The sequence below is a fragment of the Xyrauchen texanus genome, chromosome 22, assembly GCF_025860055.1.
Source record: "Xyrauchen texanus isolate HMW12.3.18 chromosome 22, RBS_HiC_50CHRs, whole genome shotgun sequence".
NCBI classification, from domain to species: Eukaryota; Metazoa; Chordata; class Actinopteri; order Cypriniformes; family Catostomidae; genus Xyrauchen; species Xyrauchen texanus.
Window position 1 is genome coordinate 18,516,998 of NC_068297.1, and position 17,660 is coordinate 18,534,657.

The 17,660-nt window shown below is 41.3% G+C and overlaps 1 pseudogene; it reads right to left on the reverse strand.

Moving 5' to 3' along the window:
- Window positions 1–2,407: 2,407 nt before the first annotated feature.
- LOC127662336 (uncharacterized) lies at window positions 2,408–5,838 on the reverse strand (annotated as a pseudogene).
- Between the last annotated feature and the right edge of the window lie 11,822 nt (window positions 5,839–17,660).

A 17,660-nucleotide genomic window follows, 5' to 3' on the forward strand; every position in this document is an offset into this window, starting at 1 on the left:
GTTCCTCCACACTTCAACATGGCCGAGCCGCCACCGCACGTTTATCCGTGGCGGCACAGCGCCACTATACGACTGGGAGGAGGACATCAATGGGTTAGTAGTATGAGTGGAGAAAATACATGATTTGGGTGATTTAAGTGGATAAAAAAGGGTAAAAATAAATATCTAATAATTTATGTGTTGCTATAATGATTTTTCATTGTATTTGTGGGCTATGGTAAGCTGATGTGAAGCATTATGAAAGCCCTGAAATAAATTAAAGCTGCACTGTCACCCATTGACCACTATGTGTCCCCATTACAACATTTTTGAGGAGCCACAGAAACAGAAGTCAATCCATTGGCCAACACAGAGGCAATGCAATGCAGACGTGGACCAAACGTAGACACATACCAAACCACATGCGACTGTTTTTCAAGGCCGGTATACTTACACTTTTAAGAAATATATGCTTTCTTTAGGAGTAGTGGCATTGGAGTTATATACTAATTATGCCTGTGATAGTGTGCCTTGCATTTTAAGCGGGAGAAGAGTTGTTTGTTGGGTGGCATAGAATGATGTTGTACAACGCCTTGAAATAATGCATTATTGCAATCAAATGACAAACCAGCCATTGTCCATGTATAAAGCTGAAAATTAAACAATAGCTACCTAACGTTATGGCAAAATATCACACACACACACACACACACACACACACACACACATTTATATCATTGTGGGGACTATAGACTTCTATGCGTTTTATGGATTTTATACAGATCTAACGATAATTTTTATCCCCTACCCCTAAACCTAACCCTCAGAAACCTTTTTGCATTAAAAATAATAAATAATAATTCCCTCATGGGAACCGCTGGCTGGGCCCCACAAGGTAGGGGATCTCAGGTTTTTACTATTCTCGTATCCTTGTTAATGTAGTACACTCATGCACGCACGCACACACACACACCAGAAATCAAAATTCTCATAATTTACTCACCCTCATGCCATCTCAGATGTGTAGGACTTTCTTTCCTCTGCAGAACACAAATTAAGATTTTTAGAAAAATATCTCAGCTCTGTAGGTCCATTTAATGCAAGTGAATAGCCATCAGACATTTGAAGCTCAAAAAATCACATGAAGGAAACATAGAAGTAATCCATTAGACTCCAGTGTTTAAATCCATCTTCTGTGATATAATAGATGTGGGTGAGAAGTGATATTTAAAGACTTTTTCCTCTAAATCTCCACTTTAATCTTCACTTTCTAAGCATTATTGTATTTAGTTCAGGACAATCTGGGTTGTCAGTAAAGGGTTAAACGTTTGAAGCACGGAGTCATGTGACACAACAACATACCGCTGATCTCAGTGGAGTTTGTCTTTGGGAGAAACGCCAACAAAACTACATCTGAAAAGAAACCTCATTAAGTTTTTACAATGAAACATGTTTGTATCAAAAGAATAACCTCTCTAGTTTCATCTGATATGCCATTTAAAAAATGTCAGCAATTTAAACAGCACACTGTTAAACAAGATGTCCTCCTGCGATGTCAATTAGCCTGACTTACCTTAGAAATCGAATATCCAATGTGCATTATCATATTGAGAATCAATGGGTTTGTAATAACTCTCTCGTGCAGTGCGGTGGTCCAAGGACTCGCTACAGCCAGCCGGTTTAATTTAAAGGGGTTTACACTTTATTTCAAATACATAAGCTAAAACTCAATATCACGGGTACAGATATGAAGAAATGGGAAGAGAGACACTGGAAAACCTGAAACACATCACTCCATCTACACACAGTGAGTTTCACGCTTAACCATCACACAGTGTTTTATAGTCAACGTAACATACAGCCTGCACAGAACACAGTGACTACAAGTAGGGCGTGTTTCCCCAGTCTTCGTTCCCCGATCTCCCTCCCTGTCCCCGCTGTCTGCTACACAATCAAAACAGTTCATACATGCATGAATAAATTAAAAACACTTCCCTCTCCACGGGCGAAGAAGACCCATCCATATGGTGTGGATAGTGGCAGCAGCAACCCGTATCTGCATTCGAAGATGCCAATCCACAAGCCGGGGCATTTAGTTCATTCGCACTGTCCGTTCAACGTTCGCGTCAGAGGATTCTCCCGCTCGGAGACGCAATGGCAGGTGGATGACAATCAAGTGGAATTCCAAGGTGATTGGTGACACTATAATAGTTTCCCCCCCTCTAACTCGCTATGCTCACCCAGAGGCAACTAACTAGCTCACTATCTTCATCTCCGGAGGGCCTATTGTCCCCGAGAGACAGCCAAGACATTCTCCACAAGTCACCACCTCCGAACACCTCTTCACATCCTCACACCTCTCTTTTAAAGTCCTTTGTGTACAACTTTCACAGGTGAATCAGTGATCGCCCAATGACGACACACTACACTATTCCCCCTCTAATCCAGAAGAACTTGTCCTCGAGTCAAGGTGGTAATCCTTAGTCCAAACCGGTAACTTCCTCTGTCGTGGAGGTCGTACCACCTCGGCAGAAGGAGTTGTGATGATCTGCGCAGGGCCTCCCCCATCATACAATGGCTCAACCGTCAGCCCCGGGCTATACTCCAACCTTGACCGCGCTGACGGCACTGATGAACCATGTTGAAGATTTCCCTCCTTTGTTCCCCCAAAGCAGGATCGCCCCTCTGCAGATGGTGGTCTCTCCGCCACGACAGGGGGCACCCGTTGAGGGGTCGATGGGTCGACTAACCGCTGCAGTGGTGGTTGCACCGACTCATCGTTTCCCTCCCGCTTCTCTGAAACAAATTGAGAAACATATGGTTTTAACCGATTGTAATGAATGACCATAGTAGGCCCACCATCAACTGACTGTAACTGGTACAACACATCAGACAATCGCTCGACTATTTTAAAGGGGCCCTTGTAACTTCTCTGCAATTTGAAGCAAACCCCTTTTTTTCGAGCCTTATTTCGAACCCAGACTAATTCCCCCACTGAATAATACTGTACCTGGGCCCGAAAATCAAAATACTTTTTCTGCTGAGCAGAAGCCTGTAACTGATGTTGCTGCACTGCCCCAACAACAGTGGACAAAATCTCTGCCATACGTTGCACATATTCACTTGGAGACACAAAAGCCTCTTCCAAGTTCACATTCAACATAATATCCACCGGTAATACCATCTCCCTCCCAAACACAACTTTATGAGGGGTAAAGCCAGTAGTGGCATGGACGCTACTACGATACGCCATCATCACATAAGGTAATAACGAATCCCAATTTTGTTGATTCTTATCCACAAAAATGGACAGCATAGACAGCAAGGTCCTATTAAAACGCTCAATGAGCCCATCTGACTGAGGGTGATAGGGGGAAGTACGCGTTTTATTTATCTCCAATAATCTGCAAAGTTCCTGAAACAGAGTAGATTCAAAATTTCTGCCTTGATCAGAATGAAGGCTACGAGGGACACCATAATGGCAAACCCACACCTCTACTAAAACTTTAGCAACTGATCGTGCTTCCTGATTTGGCAAAGCAAAAGCTTCTGTCCACTTAGAAAAATAGTCTCCCACAACCAAAATATAATGATTTTTATCAATGGTTTCAGGAAGTGGACCCAAAATATCCAAAGCCACACGCTCATAAGGACGAGACGTGAAAGAAGGATGCATCGGAGCCTGTGGGGTTCGAGCTAAAAGCTTCCGTGACCCACAATCCGAACACTCACTACACCACCTCCTCACATCGGCAAACCACCCTGGCCAATAAAACCGATCTTTAACTTTTCCTTGTAGTTTTTGCACCCCCAAATGGCCACCTGTAACTACATTATGCAACATGGCTAACACTTTCGGAAACAGACACTTTGGAAGTACCACCTGTACTTTATCAGCTGCATCAGAATTTCGTGGAGGGACTCGCACCAATAACTGATCCTATATCTGAAGCTGATCCTGTACTCTTACAAATTTCTGCAGCTCAGGGTAGTTTCTTACTTCCCCACGCTCCTCTAGTGTCTTCATTAGCAGCTGGAACAATTGCCCCAACTCACCATCCTCCCTCTGCAACCTAACCATATCGTCTTCCAGCTTTTCTCCAGGCGATGGCCCTACACTCGATTTAGCCACTTGTACTAATTTCACAGGACAGGTTTCCTCAATCACCCACCCCCAACCTGGTCTGACACCTGACCGAAATTACACTCCGCCCGGCAGTCTCGATAAAGCATCCGCGATTAGCATGTTGTTTACGTGCCCTATGCACAATTTTATATTGGAAACTTGCTAACTGTTCTAGCCAACGGGCCAACTGTCCTTCAATCCCTTGAAAATTATGCAACCACCGCAGGGAATTGTGATCTGTACGCAGCACAAACTCTGCCCCAAAAGATAATGCTTAAAATGTTTCGTAAATGTCACCATACTCAACAATTCCTTTTTGGTGGTGGCATACTTCCGTTCTTGTTTTGTAAGAGATCGACTTGCATAGGCCACAACACGTTCCATCCCCCCCTCCGCCTGGGAGAGTACAGCACCTATCCCAACATCGGAAGCATCGGTATCCAAGATAAATTGTTTCAAGGGGTCCGGATACGCCAAAACTGGGGCTGATTTAAGACACGATTTTAGTGTTAAAACAGCTCTTTGACAATCTTCTTCCCAATGAAATTTCTTCCCCTTTACCGTCAATTGGTGTAAAGGCCTAGCAATCTCAGCAAATCTCTTCATAAAGCGCCGGTAGTAAGAGGCCAGTCCCACAAAACTACGAACCTCTGTCTGATTCCTAGGAACTGGCCACCCCCTCACAGCCTCCACTTTAGAAGGATCAGCCTTAACGCCCTCTGCTGAAATTATATGACCCAAATAGGATACCTGTTTTGAAAATAAATTGCATTTGGAGTGTTTCACCTACAAGTTGGCCTCATATATGTTCGTAAAGACTTGCTCCAAGCTACCCAGGTGTTCCTGAAATGTTTTACCAAAAACAATAATATCATCAAGGTATACTAAACACGTGGTCCACTGAAGGTCTGCCAGAACCAAATCCATCAACCTTTGGAAAGTAGAAGGGGAGTTACACAGGCCATAACTAAGAACATTAAATTCAAAAAGACCTTGTCGTGTAGTGAAAGCAGTTTTGGGTTTGTCTTTCGGGTCAACCTCAACCTGCCAGTAACCACTGGCTTGGTCGAGGGTCGAAAACCAACAAGCATTTGCCAGACTATCCAATGCATCATCTATCCTTGGAAGCGGATAGGCGTATTTCTGTGTCAAGTCATTTAGTTTCCTATAATCAATACAGAAACGCAGACTGCCATCTTTTTTCCTAACTGGTACTACTGGAGCTGCCCAAGGGCTACAAGAAGGCTGAATGATGCCATTGTCCAACATTTGCTTTATATGATCTGTCACTTCTTGTTGTAAATGAAGCGGAACCTGACGGGGGGCCATTTTAATAGGTTTAGCAGCCCCTGTATCAATCTGATGACAAATCAGATGCGTCTTACCCAAATCGGTGTCCCCGTACTAAAAAGTTGGTTGTAACGCTCTAACACTTGACGAATAGCTTGCATTTGTTCTACATTAAACCCTCTCACGTCTAACCCAAAATAAGAAATCAAAGCATCAGCCGACCACAAGATCTTACCATCACACCCCTCATCTACTTCCTCTGCACCCTCCCCCACCTCTACATTCGTAGACAACACCCCAATTTTCATTCCATCCCGTAAAGTATGGGCTTCCTTAGTTACATTAATAACGCGAACTGGCATAACGCCAGCGGTGACTCCACACACCACACGTGCCACTAACACGTCACAATAGCGGGACAGAGAAGAACCAGGCTCCAACATACCTACTATTTTTCCTGGTGGCGCTCCTTCCACTGACCCCAAAATTATCACTTCGCTGCGTGGTGGTATCCTGGTATCCCCGCGAACTACAACCGGCATAGAAGGAGCTAAAAAATCAGTTTGCAGTTGTACAGAAATTTTTTCCCCATCAAGTAGCAGCATAGTTCTTTCAAATCCAGTTTTGCACCGAATTTGACTAAGAAATCGCTCCCCAATAACACTTCACCGGGGCTGATATCTGCCACTACAAAATCAACCACTACTGTCAGAGAATCAAATTGACAAGTGGTTTTCCATTGGCCTATAACTTCCATTCGATCTCCATTAGCCACCTTCAATCTACCCTTATACTCTACTAAATCACCCCCGCCACTTGTTGCCTCCAGCCAAAACTGTTTGGGTACAATCGATACCTGTGCCCCTGTATCCACCAATAAGCGGGTCTCCACCCCCCCAACTTTACCAAGCACATATACTCCACCCGTTTCTGGCTGGGACTGACATGCTCCCCCAAACCTAGATGCAACAGAGAGAGGGGCGGGCTCCTGGTCTACCGGGCCCGCCCCCTCCCGTTTCCCGACACATATGGGCAATCTCTCTTAAAGTGACGAGTACACCCACATTCCCAACAAGCTTCAATATTACCTCGGTTTTGCGGGTCCACTCGCTCACTGTCAGTTTTTAAAGTCCTTGCATCTCGTTTATTTACAACCTGATCAGCCTGATGACCAGGCAGAGAAAACAAATTCATGGTCACTTGATCTTGTAATATTTTCACAGTACTCTGCAATGTCTTTACTTCTTGACGAAGCCCTTCCACCATGCCCATCAAAGCTTGAATTTGCCCATCCTTAGCTGGCCCAACACTATAATTTACCACACCACAAACTTTTGCATTTGGGAGGGCACTATTACGTTCCAAACTCCTAATTAATTCAAGTTCGGATGCCAGATTAATAGCCCCCTCCAAAGTGGCTGGTTTCACACTACGCAGATGAATACGCGTATCAGCACAACCTATATGTGCAATGAAATGATCTCGAGCCAGTAAATCCCTCGTGGTATTATCCACCGACGGATATGCCTTTGAATTAAACGCCTCAAAGCATTTCCAAACTCACGCACGGTTTCATTTGGCTGTCTCTTACGCGAGGAGAAGCTCACCCGATTCCAATCGGTGCTTTCACAGGGCTCTAAACATCTACCCATTGCTGCCTTTAATTGCCCGAAATTTTGCCGAGCCTCATCTGGCAAGCCACAATAAATATCCGTGCACCGACCTGACAATAACAAAGACATAAATTTTAGCTTTAATACATCATCCCAACCATTAATCTCCGCAGCCATCTCGAACTGTTCTGCCCAATCAGACTATTCACGTCCCATACACGTAAAGGTTTCGGGCATAAAAACAGGACGACGACGCAGCAGATATCCCTCCGGCAGCTTCAGCACCTACCACCGGCACGGCATTAACACCGCTGGCTGCCTCCTGTGGCTCTAACATTTTGACAAACCGTAGGCTATCACAACAAAACAGTTCAATGAGACTTAATATAAATCGCCGCACTCAATGCTGATCCCACCGCTGCCACCAGTGTAATAACTCTCTCGTGCAGTGCGGTGGTCCAAGGACTCGCTACAGCCAGCCGGTTTAATTTAAAGGGGTTTACACTTTATTTCAAATACATAAGCTAAAACTCAATATCACGGGTACAGATATGAAGAAATGGGAAGAGAGACACTGGAAAACCTGCAACACATCACTCCATCTACACACAGTGAGTTTCACGCTTAACCATCACACAGTGTTTTATAGTCAACGTAACATACAGCCTGCACAGAACACAGTGACTACAAGTAGGGCGTGTTTCCCCAGTCTTCATTCCCTGATCTCCCTCCCTGTCCCCGCTGTCTGCTACACAATCAAAACAGTTCATACATGCATGAATAAATTAAAACACTTCCCTCTCCACGGGCGAAGAAGACCCATCCATATGGTGTGGATAGTGGCAGCAGCAACCCGTATCTGCATTCGAAGATGCCAATCCACAAGCCGGGGCATTTAGTTCATTCGCATTGTCCGTTCAACGTTCGCGTCAGAGGATTCTCCCGCTCGGAGTCGCAATGGCAGGTGGATGACAATCAAGTGGAATTCCAAGGTGATTTGTGACACTATAATAGTTTCCCCCCCTCCAACTCGCTATGCTCACTCAGAGGCAACTAACTAGCTCACTATCTTCATCTCCAGAGGGCCTATTGTCCCCGAGAGACAGCCAAGACATTCTCCACAAGTCACCACCTCCGAACACCTCTTCACTTCCTCACACCTCTCTTTTAAAGTCCTTTGTGTACAACTTTCACAGGTGAATGTCATCAAAGCAATCAGTGATCGCCCAATGACGACACACTACAGGTTTATCCAAAAGCTGAAAGATGTTGCTTTAAGAGGCTGTATACAGAGATAGGATGAAAATAATGTCCCTTTCAAACTATTCTGAGACCAGTGCAGTCAGACAACATATTGTAGGTTAAGTCATCCACTAATTAGGGAGTTAGTAAGCAAGGGAGCATCCTATAAGCTATAAGGATGCTGATATGTGCATTCAATCCTAAAATCCAACCCAAAATTCAGTTTCAGGCTGCAGATGATGTTTGCACATCTCAACATTATTGGCAGACATGGGACAATGGTAGTCAGTACCTAGATTCAGAATTTGTCATGCTAAATTTTATTTTAAAATGGTTGGCAGTAATAAAAAGACGATGGCCATTATTTGTATCAGATTTAATTATGCTAATTTCTGATTGGTAAAATGCTTCAGCAATGCTTCGGCTATCACTTGTTTGTTTGACAATGCAAAGAGCGAACATTGAGATTTTGTTTCCAAAGTACAAAACAAATTGTAATATAAAAGGCTAATCAAGTCAAATACATTTTATTTGTATAGTTTTTTATTTGTGCTTTTCCCAAAACACATTGTTCCAAATCAGCTTTACAGAAAATCAGATGTAAAGTCTGTAACATCTTAAAAACATGAATAACCAACACTCCTGGAAAATCTGATAGAAAAGATTACTTTCTATAGCTTGGTATTATTTGAAATTTCACAGCTTTTGCCCACTGTCCCCATATGAGGACATACATTTTTAGGAAAACGATTTCCTTCTCAATTTTTTTTTGGCACGTTTATTAGATGCCAGTAGTTACAAATCAAACAGGGAATTTAAAAATGTATACAGCAGTAACGGTCGGGTCCCAGGGGGTTTTAAAGCATAGTGTCTGATCTTTTAAGATTATTCTGATGGAAAAATGGTTGTTGTTCTGGTAAATCCCTTTAGTAATTATATCTATTAACCATCTTTGATGTGTGTATACTTTGAATTTTCTGATTGAATCTGTTGGCCTAAAAGCTATACTAACCCTTTAATGTTTTAAAGTTTTGTTGTGTGAACATACAGTGTAAGTCACAAGTATTATTGTGCAACTAATATGTATGTCGCAACTGGAACTGGAAACACAAGAAAAGAAAAGTTTCACACTAACATACATGTAGCTGGACAATAAAGGATGAATCATGTTTGCAATTCCTGGCACTAGGTTTAAAAAGCTGATCTTTCAGGAACAGCTTGTCATTCAAATACCGGAATTTCATTGTACATACACTTGTACTACTTGCATTTGTGTATGGTTCAGACATAAACCTATTGCACAGGGTCTTGTTTTAAACTGTTAAAATAAATGAGAATGTAAGATCACTAGGTAGCAATCACAAGGTAGAAAATTCTCTCATTTCTCAGAATGACAAATATGTTCACATGGCTGTGATGTCACCAAGCTCTATCTCCCATTGCTGCATGTGACTGGTAAATGACAGGTGAATCTTATACTTAAAAAGGATGGGACTGATCACAGTATAGTGTCCCGCACTGAGATTGCACAGAGGTGACGTTAGTGTCCACTCTGTTCCAGTGTCCTGTGAGAAATAAGAGATGGAAAATTATTGGATAGTGATGACCAATGACCTTGTTATCATGAGGATGGGTTTTATTTTACAGAAAAAAATGTGTCAAGGATTACAGATGCTTGAGTGTAAAACCATGTATATATTCAAGCCATACATAATTCTAATCTGATTTTCCACATGGATGCTTACTTGATTACCAGTATACAGTGTATATTTTGTAGACCCTGTCTGACTGGCCAACCGTTGTAATTAAGGGCTGATCTACCAATTTACTGGCCAATAAAAATAGCTATAAACTCTATGATGTCAACACTAAATAAATCACTTTATCTAAACTGTACAGGTGGCACAGCATGAAAGAAAATCTCAAGTTTTAAAACTATCCTCAAATTAATGGGGGATTACCTTAAAGGGGACCTATTATGCAAAATTCACTTTTACACAGTGTTTGTAAATAAATGTGAGCCGGCAGTGTATGTTAAAAGTCCACCCACTCCTCTTTCTTATATTTCTATAAATAAAATACAGTGTGTCAAAATGAATGATTTTAGTTTCTGCTCTAAAGTGATGTCACGTTAGAGCAGGCCTCGCCCACGACTGATGCAGAGTCTTTTAGCCACTCTGATTTCCCTATTCAGTGTGTTTCTGGCCTGATTATACAAGACTTTATCCCCACCCCTGTAAGCATCCTCTTTGGCATTACAAAGCTTTCTGAGTTTTCCTGTAAACCATGGTTTATCATTATTGAATGATAAATAAGTCCTAGTAGGAATGCACATATCCTCACAGAAACTGATATATGATATAACAGTATATGTGAGCTTGTCCAGGTCTGTGGTTGCAGCCTCAAAAACACTCCCATCCATGAAATCGGAGCAGGCTTGTAGTTCCTGCTCTGCTTCGTTTGTCCATCTCTGTACAGTCCTTACTACAGGCTTGGTTGATTTTAATTTCTGCCTGTAGTTTGGAAGAAGATGAACCAGACAGTGATCAGAGATTCCCAAAGCTGCACTAGGAACATAGCGATATGCATCCTTTATTGTTGTGTAGCAATGATCCAGTATATTCCTGTCTCTGGTGGAGCATGTAATGTGCTGTTTGTATTTGGGGAGTTCACGTGCACTGGGATTTGCTTTGTTAAAATCCCCAAGAATAATAATAACTGAGTCCGGGTATTGTTGATCTGTCTCTGTGATTTGATCAATCAGCTGTTGCAATGCTGTGTTCACACACGCATTTGGCACGATATACATACTCACCAGAATAAACGAGGAAAACTCCTGCGGCGAGTAGAAAGGCTTACAATTAATAAAGAGCGCTTCCAAATTAGGACAGCACATCCTCTTTAACGTTGTTATATCTGTACACCAACTTTCATTGATGTAAATGCATGTTCCACCGCCTCTCATTTTCCTGTTAACTCCGCGATGCGATCCGCTTGGAACAGCTGAAAGCCTGGCAGATGTAATGCGCTGTCCGGAATGGCTCATTTGAATTTAAAGAGTCACACTCGAAATCAGCGTGATTTTGATTCCACCCAAAAAGAGGCATTTATAACATGTTATAATAAATGATCCGTAGGGTATTTTCAGCTGAAACTTCACAGACACATTCTGGGGACACCTGAGACTTATATAACATCTTGTAAAAGGGGCATAATAGGTCTCCTTTAATGTTTAAGGTAAAGCAGTTGCCTACAGCAGAGCACTCATGCATAATCAGTAACAGCCCTCTACATAATTTTCAACAGTGCAACATATTTAGACTCAAATAGATTCAACAGTGCAACATATTTAGAATCAAAATTGAAAGTTTTCAGGGTACAGCTGAATTGTATAGCTGATATTGTCCCTTTTGGGCAGACCACATTTATATTTGTGGGACATTTGGAAAACATGTTTATCCATAGCACTTACAGCACTGTGCTGCTTTCTATCAGTTTGTGTGTTCCCTGGAAATCAACCCAATGGCATTGCTAGCACCTTGCACTATCATTTGCATTACAGGAACCCACAATGATGTTTGATGGTGAGAAAGCATTGGAGAACTCTGAAACATTTGATGGAACAGCCCTTTCTCATGGAGCGCCAATGTGATCATCTTTAGCATGCTTTAACAAACCTTTCTGCGTTCCTGGCATTCTGAAGCACCAACACCATCTGACTGCAGCAGAGTAAATTATCGCTGTTTGAGCATGTGACAGCTTTGTAACTGCATCTCCTTTGGCCTCAGTTGCTTCAGTCCTTCTCTCACTCTTTCTATCATTCTCTAGGGGCAGTAGTGCCCTGCTGTGCTTGTGGGACAGGAATGTTCAACAGCAGGGTGACAATCTCCTGCTACCCCCCCACACACACACACACATAAACACACACACACACACTGAAGATGACATCAGCTGCTTGTCTACATCGCTGGGACACTCAAGGTTGCCAAAGTGGGAATGTAGCACCCATCAGTTACTTCAGCTGCTTGTTCACGTATTATCCATACTGAGTGGGTTAGTTTTTAATAAACAGGCCCAAGGAGGAAGTATCTCTGTTTGTGCAGAGGTGGTGGACATAATGAATGGAAGATAGTCCATTTGTTTGCCGCAATCAGAGCCTTTAAAATTTAATACGTAAAAGGTTTATTGTGAGCGGTGTTATAGGCTATAATTAATCTATTCCCCTCTGTTTGTTAGGGCTTTGAACATAAGCCTAACTGCAACATTGAGCACTAAAGAGTCAAACTTAACCTTAAGTAGATTAATCTATTTGTAATTGTCTTATAATTGTGGTAATAATTCCTTTCACATCATGGGACCGTGAATGGCCACCTCGGTATGGAGCTCTCAAGTTCTTTTGTTGTTTTTATTTGTTTGTTTGTCTTGTGTTAAGTCATTTATTTCAGATCAGTTTTACCATAGATGAGCTGACACATTGTCTGCACACGGCAGACAATCTTTTATCTTTTTTTGAGTATTCAGACATATTGCTGGACATTTTAGTCAGAGGAGCAGTGGTGCCGTACAAGTGCATTAAAAGACGCAAGCGAAGGAAGCGAACCGTGCTGCCAAGCATCCATCTAGCGAATCTCCGCTCTCTTCCTATCAAAACGGACAAATTACTTCTCCTCACCTGCAAACTTAAGGACTTTGCAAATTCTACAGCATTGTGCATCACGGAAACCTGGCTGAGTGAAACCATTCCGGACAGAGCATTACATCTGGACTTCCAGCTGTTTAGCGAGGTGGTGGAACGTGTTTTTACATCAACGAATGTTGGTGTATAGATGTAACAATGCTAAAGAAGTTGTGCTGTACTAACTTAACTCTTCATAAACTGTTAGCCTTTCTACTCACCACGGGAGTTTCCTTCTTTATTCTTGTGTGTGTTTACATTCCTCCACAAGCGTGTGCAGCGCTACAACAGCTGGCTGATCAGATCACTGATACACTGAGACTTCAGTTCGGCTTTTAGCACCATAAACCCAGCTCTCCTATGAACTAAATTAACCCAGCACTCTGTTCCTGAATCTATCTGTCAGTGGATCACCATATTTCTGACAGACAGGCAACATGCTCACCATTCTGAACAGCGCTGTGGCAGCAGTGGACAATTCAAGTTCCTGGGCTCTACCATCTCACAGGACCTGAAGTGGGAGTCCCACATATACTCAGTTTTGAAAAAGGCCCAGCAGAGATTGTACTTCCTTAGCCAGCTGAGGAAGTTCAGCCTGATACAGTTCTACTCAGCAGTCATTGAGTCTGTCCTCTGCACATATAACTGTCTGGTTTGGTTCAGCTACCAAGTCAGACATCAGAAGACTTCAAAGGATAGTTCGGACTGCTGAGAGGATTATTGGCACTCCCCTACCCACCCTGCTAGAACTTTACATCCAGAGTGTGGAAAGGGCTGGTGAAATCACTCTTGACCCCATTTACCCAGCACACTTCCTTTTTGAACTGTTGCCGTCTGGCTGGCGCTACAGAGCACTGAGCACCAGAACAGCCAGGTACAGGAACAGGTTTTTCCCTCAGGCCATTCACCTCATGAACAGTTAAAACTGCCCCCATATACTTTCCTTTTGTCAATACAACCATGAGAAATATTCAATCCATCTGTATCTACTTACTGTATATCATATTTAATTTATATTCCTTAACATATCCTATCTCTTCTTCAATATATTACATCACCTGCACATAACTGTATATCTAAAATATTTGAACAACATTATTGTTCTATTGTATATTTATCTGTTTTATCTTATTTTTTTTATGTCACTATATGTATATATGTTTAAATGTCTATGTTTGTATGTATGTATGTACAGTTGCATTTGCACTGGAAGCTTCTGTCACCACGACAAATTTGTGTGTAAGCATAACTGGTAACAAAGGTCATTCTGATTCTGATTCTGATCACACCAAGGAGAAGATGGAACATTATGAGACATGCTGTTTGAAGGTATGATAACTAGGCAGAAAAGGGATTTGTTCTAAACAAGTTTGTTGTAATCTTGAATGAGGATCAAAAATCTTCAGTGACTCCACTTTGCTCTGGACATCCAGAACATGAAGTTAAATTTGAAATGTGTAATTTCTGTGCCACCAAACAGAATTGCAATCATTTCGTCTGAGCATTTCATTATATAACAACTTTATTTATACACCTTACATGATTTTGTCTGCACTGTTTTAAATTGGTTATGTAAATGTGTGCTACACAGACATATCTGATCCTTGTGTCTGTTTTTTTAGCATGTTTTTAGAGCATGGGCTTTGCATTAAGACGCTGTGTCAAGCCACCAGATAGGGAGGTGCCAATGAGGAAGCAGTTGCCCAGTATACCCGACTGACTGGGCTGTAAATTATGCGTTTTTAAACTATGTAATTACAAATATTATACATAAATAAGCTGTAAGATTATCTAAATGTGTTCACCAAAAGTCTAGGCAAGCATTTCTTGTTATCACTCACATTACACCAATTATTCTTGTACTCCTCTCAAGAATAATCAGAGTATAGCTTATTTCTCTCTGCAATAGACCTTCTGAACAGCTGTGTAAGTGCACTATATTTATTGTTATGTGAAACTTTTATATACAGTACTGTGCAAAAGTTTTAGACATTTGGGGGAATGTTGCACAGTGAGTATGTCTTCAAAAACAATGGCATAAATAAGTTTCATTTATCAATTAATGTCATGCAAAGTCCAGTAAACATAAAAAGGCTAAATCAATATTTGGTGTGTCCACTTTTGCCTTCAAAACAGCACCAATTCTCCAGATACACCTTGACACAGTTTTCTTGGTTGTTGGCAGATAGGATGTTCCAAGCTTCTCAGAGAACTTGCCACAGTTCTTCTATCTATTAGGCAATTGCTTCTGTCTCTTCGTATAATCCCAGACAGACTCAATGATGTTGAGATCTGGGCTCTGCAGGGGCCATACTATCTGTTGTAAGGCCCCTTGTTCTTCATCTATTAAATTGTATTTGCAAAGGGAATGTTGAAATCTATAATTGATATTTCCTACTGATACACTAAAAGCAGAATATATAAATTAACCATCTTAAGACAAATGTTTTTGTGAAAAATATAATATGCCTAAGACTTCCAGCAGAGTCATGCAGTGTGACATGCTAAAGTCCAACATCTTGCAAATTGTTTTATAATTATGCATGCAGTTTATATTACCTCTGTTAACTCAGAGATAACATGTACAGTAATATTTGCCCCCCAAAAGATGGGTTCTTGCTAAAAAACCTGTGCCTTCATATAAGTTCAACCTAAAGCTTATAGTTGATAAAACAGTTATGTTCAGTTTACGTTTATGTTCATACTTTTGTCAGCTGTCCACTTATATCAAGAAAAACATCAATGCACTATTATTACACTTATTAAGGTTTTACCACAATATGTTTTATGTGGTTTTATAAGCCCTGCAATCACCTGACTTCTTAGGTTCTGAGAGATTTTTTTCTATATCAAGGTCAAAACCAAACAATGATGTAATCTGTATTTATTTTCTGCTCCTTTACAAATACACACCCACCCTAGCACACAGTCTTAGAAAGAGGGGTCCTACACAGTGAATGAACCAGGAATAATTTGAAAGAAATAGAGGAGGGAAGCGAGAAAGGAGGGGGACAGTCAGTACTTCTCTGTTCCCTAGTTTGGTCACTAAGAGCTCTGCATCAGGGGTCATACCCTGTGGCTCAGAGATTGTGCTACAGACTAGGCTAGACATCACACATATACACATATAGTCATGCAACCTGTTTTCTTAGTAATGACAAATGACTTACTGTTCCAAATAGAAGTAGAGAGTGATATGTGTTGCTGGGAAGACTTTAAGAGAAAAGGGAGCGAGAGAGGGAGAGACATAGACAGAAAAGAGAGAGAGAGCAATTGGTCATGGTCATTAATATAAGTGGTTCCTCCTACATGTGGTCATGGTGCAGAGACCATTTTAAACTTCGCTGTGCATGCCGTCAGGAGCAGCTGTCCGTCACGCTGAAGCTCTCGACCCCTTTCCCTGTGGCATTGCATCATTCTACCATATCCCAAAAAAACACACCAATGAGATTAAAGCTATGCTCAAGCCAAAGTTTCAAAGTACTCTTCAGCGGAGACAGAAATGAGATGGCTAACAGCATGTCCTAAGCGCTCCAGAATGCATATAGACAAGTCTTTTAAATGCATGTAAAATGAGACGTTCATGGGCTCAAAACGTCTGATCTGCAGCAGGAAATTAAACATGTAGGACTACTCATGACAAAAAAGCAGAACGAAGCTTGATTCAGTTTTGTTTCAAGAGTATTTGTCACTAATTCCCATCAACTTACTCCATAACTGCAAATATATTTTACATGCTGCAAGACTGAGTAAGCGTTAGTGCAACTTGTAATGTTCCAGTTGCATGATGTTTTTGCAAGTGTTTTTAGTTTATAGAACTAATCAGACACATGAAATGCCCTGTGCTGACTTTAGTAGTTGTTATTGAAAGCACAGATATTTCTGAATCCCTGCATATGATGTAACCGTTGCATTTTAAACCAATTATATTAGACACAGAATTTGTCAGTCATTTGAAGCTGACATAGTGTACTGGCAGACATCTCCTCTCTCAACCCTGAGCAAACACTTCAGGGACATTCCTCTCTGTTTAACACTGCTGGGTGAAATTCTGCAAATATTCCACACGATTCTCTTAACGTTCTTGAATGTCTGTCAAAAACCTCCTGGCACTTAAGGCCCAGTGCATATTTTAATATCTGAAAGAATATCTGACACCGTTTACAAATCAATGCCTAGAGGAAGTTGTTGTTCTTTGTCTAAAATAGTAAAAGTTTGGATTAGGAATATTAATCTAATCTAGTGGTACAGAGACGACATTTGCAGGTGCGTGTTGGACTGCCATCATGTTTGTTTAAGTGAAGGTGATAATGTGAGCTAGATCTGAGCGGAATCTCTTTGCTCAAGTGCTGGTATGGAAAGGGTGCCCAGTCTATACATCACTCCCATGTACCACCCTGAGAATAAGTGTTCTTCAGCTAAGCAAATTAGCTCACTACATGATGCTTTATTTATGCAGTTGGATAAATTAAATTTGAAATGAACCTGAACATTTTGGCAACAGTTTGCATTCCCTTTGTAAAGGGATTATTAAAAGGGGTACCTTAATAATTAATTTATAAATACATTATAAATCACTGATAAACAGTTCTAACAACATGAATAAAAAGGGCGACTTTACAATCATGTTCAGGTAAATAAGATGAGGTAAAACCATTCTTTTGATGTCAGTGTGACAAAGGAAGTGGCCAAAACAAGTGTGTAAAATGACATAATTCCTTCTTTCAATATCTAA